Below are 15,686 nucleotides of genomic sequence, written 5' to 3'. Positions count from 1 at the left end.
TGCCAAGTGCAGGCGCCGGCCTTAGGAGCCATTCAGTCTCTCACGCAGCAGCCGCAGTTTAGTGGGACGGTGGCTGCCCCCCATGTGGGTCAGTCAGGACAGCCGGCTCCTGGGCAGTTCTTCTCACCCCCCACGGCCCCCACTCCCACATTGCCAGCATCGGGTTTCAGTGCGGCAAGGCGTAGGCGGGGTAGGTCCCGCAGCCAGTCATCGCAGTCTTCCACCTCCTCCCGGGACACCCGTAGGCGTTCCCGCCGCGGATCTGCGGTGCATCTTTACACTTTGAGTGCTGGTTCTAGGTCCTCGAAGCGGTCGAGGCGATCCAGATCGTCTAGGTGGCGGTCCCCATCCTCTTCTGAGGGGTCTTCTGATGCCACGGCGATGTCTGGGCGTAGACGCCGTAGGCGGAGAGTTGTGGAGTCTGTTTCTTCCAGGAGGTCTGTGTCACATCAGCAGCCTCCTCCAGATCCGGTGATTCCAGCTCCGGTAGCGCAGGTGGTGCAGCCTGCTCCTGTTGCGGTTTCCCAGCCTCCAGTCGTGGCGGCGAGTCCTCCGGTGGTGCTTCCTTCTGGTGAGTTTCAATACGCGGGTGCTTGGGGGGGTGGGGGGGGTGCTGCGGGGTCTGATATTGTAGCATCCATGAGGGCATTGTTGGATAAGTATCCCTCTCCCTCTCCTTCGGCTCCTGCAGTCGCACCCGCTCCTTCAACTGTTTCCGTGATTCACAAGGATTCGGTTTTTTGCAGCGTTAGCCCCCTCGGATCTCGTGTGGATGCCGAGGTCAAGGAGAAGATCTGGGCTAACGCATATATAGATATCTGGTCTCTCATTTCTGTGGATCAGCATACGGTGGACAAGGAGCGGGTTGTGGTTACAGCGCGGTCTCAGGATCGGAAACCGAGGGTGGCTAAAACCATTAACAATTGGCTTCAGGCCTTTTCAGTGTTGGGGTGTGTGATGGGTCAAAAACACCCCGAACGATGTTCGGAGTTGTTCATATATCAGGATGTGATCTACTCATCATATAAGTCGCACGGGGGTTCCGCCTGGTGGCGGTATGACGATGATTTCCGAAGGCGGTTGTCTTTGGAGCCAGAAATGGGTTGGGGTGTGAAGGCGGCGGATGATTGGATCCGCTTGATGGTGTCTCAACGCCCTCCCTTTCACTCGGGGGCCGCTGGTCAGGCCGGGAACTCTGGCCATGGTTCAGCGGCCGTTAGACGCCCCGGGGCATGCTGGCTTTTCAATGAAGGCCATTGCAGGTTCTACGGGCTTTGTAAGTACAAGCACGAGTGCTCCTCGTGCGGCGGAAATCATGCGGCAGTCAAGTGCTCTCGTCCGGCCGCTAGGCACGGGGGGAAGGGCGCTGGTGCCGAACAAAAAGACACCGGTGAACGTCTGCGAGATGTCCCACTGGCTCGGCCGGTATCCTGATAAGGAGGCGGCGGGTCAGCTCAGTTTCGGTTTTTCGTTCGGTTTTTTTATCCCCTTCAATTTTTCTCCAGTTGGCTCTTTTGCAGGTAATTTGAAGTCGGCAGCTGAGCACCCCGATGTCCTTAGGGATAAGGTTGGGAAGGAGGTGGAGATGGGTCGCATTGAGGGCCCATTTTCATCGCCACCATTTCCAAATTTGAGGGTTTCCCCCTTGGGAGTCGTTCCAAAGAAGGAACCTGGGAAGTTCCGACTCATTCATCACTTATCCTTCCCTAAGGGTTCGTCGGTGAATGACGGTATTTCTCCTGAGCAGGCTTCCGTTTCTTACGTCTCGTTCGACAGGGCAGTTTTCTTGTTGCGGCAGGCAGGACAGGGGGCTTTGCTGGCAAAGTCAGACATCGAGTCGGCTTTCCGGCTTTTGCCGGTGCACCCAGATTGCTATCATCTTTTGGGTTGCATGGTTGATGGGATGTATTACTATGATACCTGCCTCCCCATGGGCTGCTCCATTTCTTGCAAATACTTTGAGCTTTTCAGTTCATTCCTGGAGTGGGTGGTACGATACGAAACTGGATTTCGGTCGGTCACACATTACCTGGATGATTTTTTGTTTGTAGGACCAGCTGCTTCCCCGGTTTGCTCACATCTGTTAAAATCCTTCCAGTTTTTCATGTCTCGTTTCGGGGTCCCTTTGTCGGCAGACAAGACGGAGGGCCCGTGCACGGTTTTGTCCTTTTTAGGGATAGAACTTGATTCGGAAGCGATGGTTTTCCGTTTGCCTAGGGAAAAGCTCGAAAGGCTTTTGGAGTTAGTGAGGGGTTTTTGCTCGGTCAGGAAGGTCACACTGCGGCAAATGCAATCGCTATTGGGTCTGCTGGTTTTTGCGTGTCGGGTTATGCCCATGGGCAGAGTTTTTTCGCGGCGCTTGTCCTTGGCCACGAAAGGGGTTTGCCACCCTGAGCATCGTATTCGTATATCCGCCCAGCACCGGGCTGATTTGCGGGTATGGGAAAGTTTTTTGCTGGGGTATAATGGCATGACGTGTTGGCAGGCCCCAGAGGTTCCTAACTCAGAGTTGTCGCTTTTCACGGACGCTGCGGGCGGGCATGGTTTTGGGGCGATTTTCGGATCCGCATGGTGTGCCGAGCCGTGGCCGCCCGAATGGTCGGCTATGGGGTTGGTTCGCAATCTGACGTTGTTGGAACTGTTCCCGATTGTTGTTGCAGTTGAGCTTTGGGGCCATTCTTTTGCGAATAAGCGGATTTGTTTTTGGACGGATAATTTGGGGGTTGTGTTTGCTGTTAACAAACTGACTTCTTCTTCCCTTCCAGTTTTAGCGTTGCTGAGGCACCTGGTCCTGAGATGTTTGGAGTGGAACATCATGTTCAGGGCACAACATGTGCCGGGTGTTGATAATGTGATTGCTGACCCGCTATCTCGCCTTGATTTTCAGGTTTTCCGGCAGCGGTTCCCGGGAGCGGATATGGAGGGGTGTCAGTGCCCTCCCCATATGTGGAGCCTGATCCACGGTTGATGGCGATGGTTCGTTCTTCGGTGGCCCCCGCAACATGGCAGCAGTATGGTAAGGCGTGGGGGGCTTGGTTGCAAGCGGCAGGCGATAGGGACATATGGCGGGATCCTGCTATGAGAACAAGGGTGACTCAGGATTATTTGTTGAGTATGCGGGATGCGGGTATATCGGGGTCAGTGGCGCAGCGTCGGATAGCGGGGGTGTCTTTCTTTTTGCAGTTTTTCGGGCTGGCTGACCCCACCAAGACTTTTGTCATCAGACAAGCCTTGAAGGGTTGGCGTAGGGAGCACATTCCTGGCGAATCGAGGCGGCCGGTCTCTTTTGCTTTGTTATGCGACCTGATTAAGGGGTGTTCCGTGGTGTGTTCTTCCCCTTTTGAGTCTTTGCTTTTTTCAACGGCCTTTAGCCTGGCCTTTTTCGGCGCATTTCGGATAGGCGAGTTAGTCCCCCCTTCTGCGGCTAGATCAGGCGGGTTACAAAAAGGGGACGTGGCTTTGGGTGCGGGTATCGTTCGCCTTCGGGTGAGACGCTCGAAGACTGATGTTTTCGGTAGGGGCGCTTGGATTCGCTTGGAGTCGGTGGGCGGTCCATCGTGCCCGGTCTCGTTAGTGCGGGAATTTTCTTCGGTCGCCACGGCGGGTTCGTGTTTTTTGGTGCATGAGGATGGTTCCCCCCTCACGCGTTATCAATTTCAGTCGATTTTTCGGAAATGCCTTAGGGTGTTGGGGGTGGACCACAGTAGCTACGGGACTCATTCTTTCCGTATCGGGGCGGCAACGGAGGCTGCCAGGGCGGGTCTTCCGGACGCGGAAGTCATGAAAATTGGGCGATGGAGATCGGCGTGTTTTGCGCGTTACATACGTCCTGATTTACTGTGATGTTTTATTCATATTGTTCAATTTGTTTTTCAGGAGTTGCGGGTATGGTGCGCCCCAGGCCGGCGGTTTGGTTATTGGGGCATTCCTATATTTTTTCGGCGGGCCAGAGGGCTGCATGTCGTCCGGGAGGCCGGAGTCTCGGGTTTCACCAAGCTGACGTGTGTTGGAGGGGCATTCAGGGTTTGAGATGGGTTCAGGTGCTCCCCGAAGCGGTGTCCATCAGCAGATCGACCTCTGGCCCGGTGGTTTTAGTTTTGCACGCGGGGGGGAATGATCTGTGCACTGTACGTGTGGCGGAGTTGCTTACCCTCATGCGACAGGACTTGGAGCGCATTTTGTCCTTCTTTTCGGAGGTGGTGGTGGTGTGGTCAGAGGTGATTCCACGGGTGGTTTGGAGAGGTGCTCGGGATCGATCGGCGGTGGAGAGGGCCAGACGCACCATCAATACGAGAATGTCACGTTATGTTCAAGGACGATGTGGGGTTGTTGTGCGTCACAGGGAATTGGAAGGCAATAATGCCAATCTGATGCGTGAAGACGGGGCTCATTTAAATGATATTGGGACGGATATTTTTCTGTCTGGGATTCAAGATGGTATAGAGCAGGCTCTCTTTTTGTTGGGTGGTGGTCGCAGCTCCGTGTAGGAGTACACGGTTCTGCTGGTGGCGGAAAATGAGCAATGGAGGTGTAGGCTCGGTTGGCCGACTTGGCAGCTGGGAGGCCAGCTGGCATACAGCGGCCGGGCCAATGGAACGAGTTTACAATCAAGTGCCTTCACGAGTTTAAGAGTTTTTGGAAAATTGTTATTTAAAAAATAAAGCTGTGACCAATTTTTATACCCAACAAAGGAAGAGTCTGCGTGTGTTTTATGGTTATTTCGTTGATAATGTGGATTAGTATTAAAGGGCCTTAGAGAGTTCACATTGGTTTATTGGGATCCATGACACACAGTCTGCGGGGTACGCCTGACTAATTAAGGAAGGTGCCCCTAGACTGGTGTCTGCTCTTTTGGGTTTGACGCAAGGTATGTTTAAGGGCTGGTGGCACTTTAATTGGGGGTGGGTTATAGCTCATCCCTCACCCTGCTACCTCATAGTTATTCACGCCTACTGGCGTGTGGTATTTAAGCTGGTGTAGGGGGTGGGTTCTTCCTCTTTGTCACAAGCTTGGCAGAGAAGCAGTCCCGCCCTCCCGCCCTATTTGTGTGTTTGTTTGCTTGTTAATTTATTGTTTTCAGTTTCCTCAAGTCACAGCTGGCGGAAAATGAGCAATGGAGGTGTAGGCTCGGTTGGCCGACTTGGCAGCTGGGAGGCCAGCTGGCATACAGCGGCCGGGCCAATGGAACGAGTTTACAATCAAGTGCCTTCACGAGTTTAAGAGTTTTTGGAAAATTGTTATTTAAAAAATAAAGCTGTGACCAATTTTTATACCCAACAAAGGAAGAGTCTGCGTGTGTTTTATGGTTATTTCGTTGATAATGTGGATTAGTATTAAAGGGCCTTAGAGAGTTCACATTGGTTTATTGGGATCCATGACACACAGTCATAGGATCATCTCTGGGAGTAATTATTGTCTTATTGTACAGATCTGAGAATATTATCAGACGCCATTTACTGTAAATTATAATAAAAAAGGAAAAGACTCATTTCAGCAAGAATTTTTTTTTTTTTTTTTTTTTTACATCTCTGTAACTTTTAGTCCCTGCAGTTACATCATAATGATAGTTTTTGTGCAGAGATGACGCCCTGAACGTTCTGTCACATTTTCTCAGTCTCCTTTCATTATTGCTCACAAATTAGATCTAACAATTTGCGCCAAATTTAGGTGCAAATGAATGGGACATGCGACAATTCCAAAGTGCATTTACTAAGGCAGAACCAGATCCATCATAGATCAGGAGCCAAAAAGAAGAGCAAACCAGGCGCAAAAATAGGTGAACCTGAGACCCCCTATGATTAATGTCCCCCAATCTGTTTTAAAGTGATTAATAAGAGGCAGAAAATGTACTTATCACAGATGGCTGTAGCTTGTGATAATTCTGAAGCACAAAAGTGATAAATGTGGCCCTTTTGAGTATTTTTTTTGTATCAGTGACTATTGGATTTTCAAAATTTTGTGGGAACAAGGATTATCAATAAAGCTTTATTACAGACACCTTACAGCTGATCATGCAGACTGGGACTAAAGTAACATCCAGAGAGGTCACATGGGGGTGACCTCTAGGGGTCTTCTGTAAGTCGGGTGTCCTTAAGTTGGGGACCGCTTGTACCACCTATCATTTTCCCTTATTTGTTGATGAATATTTTTGAAGAAGTTCATTGAGACATGAGAAGTGTGTGAGCAGATGGGCCGTGCGCTCCCCTGGATGGGTGGTGACAGCAGTCTTCAGCTTGATTTCAATAGGTGCTAATTATATCTCCCCCTGCTGTGTATTGTTTCGCTGCCTCTATGTGCATATGGTTATATATAGATGTACGCCGCGCTGGCTGAAGGTGAATTGTGATATGTCTAAAGTGAATTATTTTGGGACAGGTGTGAAGTGCAATAAAAGACGACTCGTAAAAGAGAGAAAATATTGCTGGGAAAATAATATGAGAGAAATCGCATTATTCACGCTCGGAGTTAACAATCACGTAGCGCTGTCGCTGCAGGAATATAGGTTATTTTTCTTTGTTTCCTTGGACTGTATAGTAGAATAAAATAAACTTATATAAAAAATATTGGTCATTGGTGAAATTTAAGATAAAAAAATTTAAGGGAACCTGTCATCAGAAATTGAGCTAATAAACCACTACCAGTATTTTGTCAAGCAGCTGAACACATTGCAGATTGGGGGTCATTTACTAAGGACCCGATTCGCGTTTTCCCGTGTTATCAGAATATTTCCAATTTGCGCAGATTTTTCCCTGTATTGGCCCGGGTTTTGGCGCACGCGATCGGATTGTGGCGCATCAGCGCCGGCATGCACGCAACGGAAATGGGGGGGGGGCGTGGCCGAACGGAAACCCGACGGATTACGAAAAACCGCCGCAGTTAAAAAAAAAAAAAAAAAGTGTCGCTGGACTCGTGCTTACCTTCACCAAGAATAGGATCGTGAACTCCAGTGCGTTCCGATGCTCTTCAGCGCAGCAGTGACACCTGGTGGACGTCGGAGGAACTACCTTAGTGAATCCCGGCCGGACCCGAATCCACCGCAGAGAACGCGCCGCTGGATCGCGAATGGGCCGGGTAAGTAAATCTGCCCCAATATGTTTCTTTCATGGCCCAGCATAGTGGCATCATCCAGAAAATGAACTATGAAGTGAGATGTAAATTGGATTTACATCTCTCCTGTAAAGCTCTCCTGCCTCAGAATGCCCTATTTACTGACACCCCTAAGCATACAGGGACCATGACTCAGCTCTTCAATAGTCTGATGAACAATGTTAATCACAACAGAAGGGAAGTTCAGAGATGGGAGAGCTGGACTTCAGTGCTGAACATGCAACTTCAAATTAGATGTTCTGGATGTTGAATGCCCATTAAAGAAACATGGTCTCAGAGGTGTTCATCTGCTTGATGAAGGTACCAGTAGTGGTTTTAGTAGGTCAATTTCTGCTGACAGGTTCCCTTTAAAGGAAATCTACCATCAAAATCCATCATTGTAAACCAGGACACCTGCTCATAGATCCAGGCACCGTGACTGTGGTAATCTTCTTATATTTGTCATCCATGACCTCCTTCCTTCTAAAATCAACTTTTATAATTATTCTAATGAGTCAGAAGGGCTCTGGGGGTGTTACTAGAGCCCTTCCATGCTGCATCATAATAGGCTGTTGCATTGTCTCACCCACCCCCTGTTTCCTCAGCACTTCCCACCTCCCACCAGCCTGGTGTAATCTCACACAGTGGGAGGGTGAAGTGCTCCTGCACAGTGTAGCAGCCTGTGAAGCTGCAAAAAAGTTGATTTTAGAAAGGAGGAGGCCATGAATAACAAATATAAGGAGATTACCACAGTCACAGTGCCTGGATCTATCAGTAACTACCCTTGCTTTATCATGATTTTCATGGTGGATTTTTCATTTTTAAATGGACACTAGTTTTATATTAGGTTTGTATCTTCAGTGGAGGTTTCCCAGTTATGATTCTTATTTAGGATAGGTTATAAGACATACGTGGGGATCTCAACCCTAATAAAACAAAAACTTGGCAACGGGAGAATCTTTAGGGGTGAAAATCAGTCCTTTACTGTGGGACTAATAAAGCTCTGTGCTGCGCCACGGAATATGTTGGCTCCATATAAGTGGTTAGTAATAAAGCGATTCATTCTCTATTTTTAGACATCCATCAGATGAGACATAATAATAGTCATTGTTCATTAGCTGAGTGGGAGGCTGTGCCACCAAAGCCAAAATCATGGAATGTGGACATTCTGATGAAAAAGATAGCTACATATCCTACTGTAGTTAAAGGGGTTGTCCAGGGTTCAAATAAACCAAAAAACATGGCAGCTTTCTTTATAAATCAGTGCCACACATGTCTTTAGGCTGTATATGGTACTACAACTGAGTTTCATCCAATGGAGATAACTAATACCAAATATCATCCTTAGAAAGGTGCAGTGCTGTGACCCTGACCTCGGCTTGTTTGCTGACTCTTACTTGTCTTTGACCTGTTGATTTCCAGTACCTCTGGGTATGGATCTGTGATATCCACTATGAGTTTTGGCTTTGACACTTGACCTTACAAGAAAATTGTCAGCCCTGACTTTCATTTGTATCTGACGACTCTCTGCCCGACCCCTGGTACTCTAGACTAGTGTCATTTACTACTTAAAGAGGTAGTAACCTGGTGACCACTCTGCAACAAAATCCAGCTCCCTGTATAGAAGTAAAGGGAGTTTTTGCCCAAAAATAAAACTGATTTTACAAGGGATTCGGAACCACATGACACATCTACATAAGCTCCGCCCCTTTTTAGTTTTTGAAAAATGTGTGATTTTTGAAGCTGGAAATGGACATTTCCATCGATTGCTCTCTGTAATCAGCCACCTCAGCCATGGAGTGTTGTGTAATGTGTTAACAAGTACTTCATATCTAACGCACCCTCATTTCCGGAGAAAATAGAGGCGTAGAGTTATTATTAGCAGTCCTTATCAAAGGTCCTGACTGATAAAGCTGGGTATTTGCTACTATGTGATATCCATAGCGGCCGGTGAGGACTGGAGGCGTCTACCACCGTGAATGACAATGCCAGATGAGCGGAGCGGTGACCACAAGTGTCTGTGACTAAGACGTATGTAAGCACATTACTGAGCTTTGAGTCAGGGGTTAAATCCGCTGCGTGTCTTTTCATTAACCCCGCTCGCTTGGTGGTTGTTGTCATACCCATCTGCGCCCTGGAGATATTGTATTACTCCTTGTTAATTCTCATTATAATCGCAGAGGTTGGGGAGGTACGCTGATGCCTCGGGCCTCGCTGTTTGCAGTTCTCATCTCTACATTTCTTGGTAACAGCCGATCCTTGTGTGATTCTTTTATTCTCTTACCTGTAATTGTTAAATTTGTGCTTGAAGAGCAAACATTTACGGTGATCTATGGAGATGTTTGTTGCGCCTGGGGCGTCGGAGCATGGGATTCGCAAAGTCTTGTAAATATATCCAGGCAAATAAAAGCCAAATATTCGGTCTGAGAATGGCTGCGCGGCGTGTAAAAGCCTCTTCTTGGGTGGGAAAGTTGGATAAACCAATATAAACTGATCCAAAATTCACCTAGACAGGATATAACATTGTAACCGCAGGATCCAGGGGCATAGCTAGGGGGAGCGGCGGGGGTAACTTTTCACCGATACTCATAGGGGGTCATTTATCTTATCTCTGTTTGTTTTTGTCTGTCACTTTTCCGTCTGCTGCTTTGGTAATTTATCAATTTCACTATTTCCATGTGTTAAATGTTTTTTTTTTTTCATATCTCTTTTTGAGACATTTGTTACAAAAGTCTCAAAAATGTCGCATAAACCATACAAAAGTTTTCCTTAAGTATGGTTTCGTCTGGAGTTTTGTCCCCAAAAAGAAGCAAATATTGCAATGCACCAAAAAAGTCTCAAAAAAGACAGAAAGAAAAGAAAGGAAAAAAAATAATGATAAATGACCCCATATACACACACATTCAGAATTTTAATGGCCTCCCTCTAATGGTTTCTTCTGGATTTTCTTTTGCGCCCAAAAATTTTAAAATGTCCCCAAAAAGGCGCAAAAATTGCACCCAAAAAGTCTCAGAAAAGACAGAAAAAAACAGGGAGAAAAATAAAGATAAATGACCCCCAAATACACACATATTCAGAATTCTAATGGTCTCCCTTGGAAACAGACAACAATTGGCTCCATTTTGTAGTCAGACATGTGACTTAACTATTTCACAGCCACGTAAGACCACACAGTGTATGGCTCTCTGATAGCAGGAAATCAGCATTGAATCTGTGAAGTGAATAGAAAACAGAATAATGCTCTAAATATCCCTAAGACAAGTGAAGTTAAGTTAAAAACTTTAATCCTCAGGATAAGGGTAGTGTCTAATCACCGGGGGATCAATTTCTTGTGACCCCCCAACATATAATACCTCTGTATCCCCTCACACATAATACCTTCCTTTTAGCCCAATTTATTACATCCCATTTCTGTAGTTACTACCCCCACCACCCCTTTGACTGGGGGTAACCCCAACTTATAATGCCCCCCTTTCTGTAGCCTCTTCCCTCATATTGTACCCAATAATCAGGGGCCCAACGGTGATACAAGGAGCCTACGTTTCCCTGCTTCCCCATTGCGGTCAACTCTCTGCATCTGAACACAGATAATATTCAGTTATGACACGTACCTCCCGCCACCTGGAAAAGCGGGACAGACCCAAATCTGTTCTGATTAGAAGGTGTGGGTTGGTCTGGAGCCCAGTGATTGGATCTTTCACATCAGATGTTGATATCATTTATGTAACTTCCTTATAGCTGCCATTTTATAGGGTCAACCCAGACGTACAGTAAAAGGTACACCCCTGTGTCAGTAATAGGATCAGGCGGCGGCCTGATTCATCCACGTCGTAGGAGAGAAACGATAAGTACGTCTGGGTGTGAGCGCTCAGGACATGAATGAGATGTTGAAGGATATGAAATTTTGAATTTACGATAAGGACGATGATCCTTGAGTCACCTAATATTCCACTTTATCTTTATTAACATTTTAGTATGACTAAGTACTTTAATCACTTAGTTCACTATTCGTTCATACATTTCCAGGAGGAATTACAGAGGATAGACGCGTACTACTACTCCCAACATGCACACTTTTGGATTTCCATAGACCTGAATGGAGCATGCTGGGAGTTAAAGCTTTGAAAGGACTGGAATTTGGAAAGTCGCTGTCCCTTTCATGTCACACTGTTCCTGTAGTCCCTGTAGAGTGAGTTCCTCATGTTACACCTCCTGTTTCTTGTTTTATTTCATCAATTTTCGCACACACTTTTTGAGTTTTTCCCTTGGTGAGTTGTCTTATATTCAGCAGCCAGAGGTTATCCTGACCCTTTCTTCCAACAATAGGAACCAGAATCTAGTAATGACTTCATTGTTGTGTGATGGTTATGGTCGCCACCTGCCTGATATCAAACCTCTATTAGAAAATCGCAATTTTTAATTAAATCTAAAAAAAATTTGATGAAATCTTTAATCTTCCTCTTTAGGTGTGTGGTTTCTTCCCTATAGGATATCACTGATCTCGAGCCAATGTTAATCAAATTCTCAGAAAGCTTCTTCTCGTTTTCTCCACTAGGGGGCACATTCTATATTCAGTTGTCTACAGATCATTTTGTTCCATTCGTCACAATAATATGGTCATTGCTTATTTTTGTTCCCTGTCAGTATTTTTTATTTTTGACCTTTTGGCTCCTGTCATTTTTCTCTTTTCTCTATGATTTATACTTCCCCATTTGTTGCTCTTTTTAATTCCTGACCCCAACAAGTGTGTTTCTTAGAAAACCGCCCCTGAAACCATCTGCTTCTGTTTTTTTTTTTCAAAGAAAAATGCAATAATTTAAACTTTGCAGTTGTATGTTCTCTACATCATCATCATATACAAGGTGTGTTGTTTAGTTTTTATTTGGGGTAAAAATACTGTTTTACACTTCATTGACCTCGCTTTTCAATGCTTTGATGGCAGACATTTTGAGAGATTCATCAACAACAGTATTTGTCCATGGCAGCCAATCAGGAAGCTTCTTTCATTTTCCAGTGGGCCTTTCAAGAATGTTAGCTACCAGTAGATTGGTTGCTAAGGGCACAGTGCTGCAAGTACAGTAGCAACAAAATGGAAGAAATTTTGCCAAATCTCACCAAAAAACCTGAATTGTGACTGACTTGTGGTTTAGATTTCTAAACCCCAGGACATCAAAGCACTAAAATATCAGCATAAATTGCTTAAAAATAGTCATCTTTTTTCAACTTTTCACTTGTTTTTTTTTTCTCTGAGGTGAAACTTTGTGAAATCTCGCCAAAACTGTTGTTTAGTGGATTATTGCGGTATTGTAGCTCGCCCCCTTCACTTAAATGGAGCTGAGCTGTAGTACCCGACGCAACCTGTGGATCAGTGAGGCGCTGCTTATGAAATATATGTTTTTCTAATCCTATAAACCCCTTTATGTGCCTGGATCTATGGTTATCTAATGAAGTACATCTCTACCCAAGCCACGTCAACACTTATTAAAACAGATCCCACATTAACTAGCGCTGAGCTGCAGTACCACACACAACCTGTGGACAAAGGAGGCGCTGTTTATAAAAAAAATATTGCCTTTATTAACCTGTAAATCCATTTATGTACTTAGATTTTGTATATTGTTATCCAGGACAATATAATGTACTTCCATTCATACTTTACCCTCGTTAAGTCCATGATTATTAACCAATCACATCCCATATTCACTCCACGCCGCCAGTCTCACACCTACTCGCGGATGACTTTGCACTCAGTGGAAACAATATTTCCTCAAATTTATTTCTAGCGCTCACTTAGCAGTCACGCTGCCACACTTGTTGACCTTTCTCTGTAATCTTCCAGCGTTCCTTTATTTCGGCCGATTTATTGTGTAATTTAACCTGTAGCCTTCCTTTTTATGTTTCTTCACAAAATGACTAATCCATTTGTGCCAAATTTAGTTTCTTGAGGTTTTTTTTTTTAAATTAATTTTCAGGTCTTGCGAAATAACCAATTGTAGATTTGTCTGATACAGTAGAATGAGGCCCCTTTCACACGAGCGTTGCTGAGTCTGATCAGACCTTCACACACAAATACTGAGAAAAAAAGAAAATCATGTCGGACTTAACCCATTGGATACAACGGGTCAGAGTGCAAGTCCCATAGGTCAGAACACAAACGCCAAACTCACACTTGAAAAACGTTCACGTGAAAGGGGGTGTTGGGAGGGAGATGCTTCCCGATCTCATGTTGATTACCTAAAAGGGTTTCCACTTTCAGCAAGTAATTGATATTGTTATGTGCAATTAAAAGTTATACAATTTGCCAATATTCTTTCTCTATCTATTCTTTAGTGTTTTCTAGATCTAGCTTCTTTGTTTATTTCCTGTGGATATAAACCCTGTGATGTCACACAGGTGCACAGCTTGTTATATTCCTGTTCATGTGATGTCACACAGGTGCACGGCTCGTTATATCCCTGGTCATGTGATGTCACACAGGTGCACAGCTCATTATATCCCTGGTCATGTGATGTCACACAGGCGTTCGGCTCATTATATCCCTGGTCATGTGATGTCACACAGGTGCACAGCTTGTTATATTCCTGTTCATGTGATGTCACACAGGTGCACGGCTCGTTATATCCCTTGTCATGTGATGTCACACAGGTGCACTGCTCATTATATCCCTGGTCATGTGATGTCACACAGGCGTTCGGCTCATTATATCCCTGGTCATGTGATGTCACACAGGTGCACAGCTTGTTATATTCCTGTTCATGTGATGTCACACAGGTGCACGGTTAATTATATCCCTGGTAATGTGATGTCACACAGGTGCACAGCTCATTATATCCCTGGTAATGTGATGTCACACAGGTGCACAGCTCATTATATCCCTGGTCATGCAATGTCACACAGGTGCACAGCTTGTTGTATTCCTGGTCATGCGATGTCACACAGGTGCACGGCTTGTTGTATTCCTCGTAATGCGATGTCACACAGGTGCACAGCTTGTTGTATTCCTCGTCATGCGATGTCACACAGGTGCGCGGCTCGTTATATCACATAAAGTATTCAGAATTCATAAAGCTGTGAGTTATAACGAGCTGTGCACCTGTGTGACATCATATGACCAGTGGTATAATGAGCTGTGCACCTGTGTCACATCACATGACCAGGGATGTATAACGAGCCTTGCACCTGTGTGACATCACATGACCAGGGAAATAACGGGCCGTTCATTTGTGTGATATCATGTGACCAGTGGTGTAATGAGCCATGCACCTGTGTGACATCATATGACCAGGGATATAATGAGCCGTGCACCTGTGTGACATCACATGACCAGGGATGTATAACGAGCCTTGCGCCTGTGTGACATCACATGACCAGGGAAATAACGGGCCGTTCATTTGTGTGACATCATATGACCAGTGGTGTAATGAGCCATGCACCTGTGTGACATCACATGAATAGGAACCGGATTTTATCCACAGGAAGGAAAATTATGAGAAATTGATATAGAAAGCATATTGAAAAACTGTATAACTTCTCATTACACAAACAATATCAATTCTTTGCTGAAAGTTGGCAAACCCTTTAAGAATAGATTATGGATCATTATCCTGGATACCCCTTTAATTGATATTTCATTCAGAAGCAAGTATTGCTGGATGGGTGATGACTGATAGATTGGTCGGGGTCCAATCTATGGCTCCAGGAAAAGTACAATCCTGGTGGCCCGAGGGCATTACTCCTCCCCAAATTAAAGAGCAAGGAGTCCATTGCTCCCTGCTCTGCCTTTGAAATCAATGGGGCATCGGGTCCCAATGATCCCCGGGGTCCTTACAATTGCTTTATAGTGAAGTCCACGTCTCTTAGTCACCAACAATCCAAATGATGTATTTAGATGCGGAGTTGGGGCAATGAACTGAGCCTTTACCCCGAGTGCAGGAAAGCCTGAGCCCTCGTGATCGTCACCTGTCTGGAGGATAATTGCTTCTGATTGGAATATCCCTTAAATGTTCACGTATTCTGTCAATGAGAACAAATATTGATTTCTCAAGCCTCATGTGTTGGATACATATTGACACTGATTCTTTGTTGTTCCTGCACTTTGTGTATCTATCACAATTCCTAAAGGCATAAGACTTGTATGGAGACATCGTCCCGCTATGGTATCTCAGGTTTTCTGGATATAAGTATCTGAGGTAGACTGGGAGTGGTCTGGACCCCTAGGCATCAATAATAATCGCCCCTTTACCAGCCACCAATGTTGTCCCTGGAGAGATGTGTAATCAGACCTTTGTTTGTGTTTTTAGTAGCAGCAGGACTGTAAAAAATGCATTTATATTCCAGTATTGTAGTTTCTCCAAGAGAACTTGTCCTCACACTGCTGTGCTCTGTGCATTGGGCGACTTCACACTTTCTCTGCTCTAAGAACTAATAATCAGCAGTTGCATCCCACGGCGATCTACTTCTTACCTGTCCTATGGTTCTAAGTGACAACCCCTTTAATGAGCCATGTAAAATTCATTGCACAGCTGGGTATCCTTTACCTCTCCTCCACTTTTGAAACCCGGCAACATCATAGTATCATAGTTTATACGGTTGAAAAAAGA

At 45.5% G+C, this 15,686-nt stretch overlaps 1 protein-coding gene across 12 annotated transcripts in view; it reads left to right on the top strand.

The window, feature by feature from the left end:
- The window catches only part of MITF (melanocyte inducing transcription factor), a 178,537-nt gene that overhangs the window by 34,174 nt on the left and 128,677 nt on the right, over window positions 1–15,686 (top strand). Inside the window, exon 1 of one of the 12 annotated variants that reach the window (XM_072128684.1) lies at window positions 9,033–9,117. The exons of the other annotated variants lie outside the window; for them this stretch is intronic. The gene's annotated coding sequence lies outside the window, so the exon portion shown is untranslated. Of the gene's footprint in view, window positions 1–9,032; window positions 9,118–15,686 lie in introns of those variants that run through there. 12 annotated transcript variants of the gene reach the window in all.

Source organism: Engystomops pustulosus, chromosome 10 (genome assembly GCF_040894005.1).
Source record: "Engystomops pustulosus chromosome 10, aEngPut4.maternal, whole genome shotgun sequence".
Taxonomy (NCBI): Eukaryota; Metazoa; Chordata; class Amphibia; order Anura; family Leptodactylidae; genus Engystomops; species Engystomops pustulosus.
The sequence above is the reverse complement of the archived record's forward strand: the minus strand, read 5'-3'. Positions and strand labels throughout refer to the sequence as shown.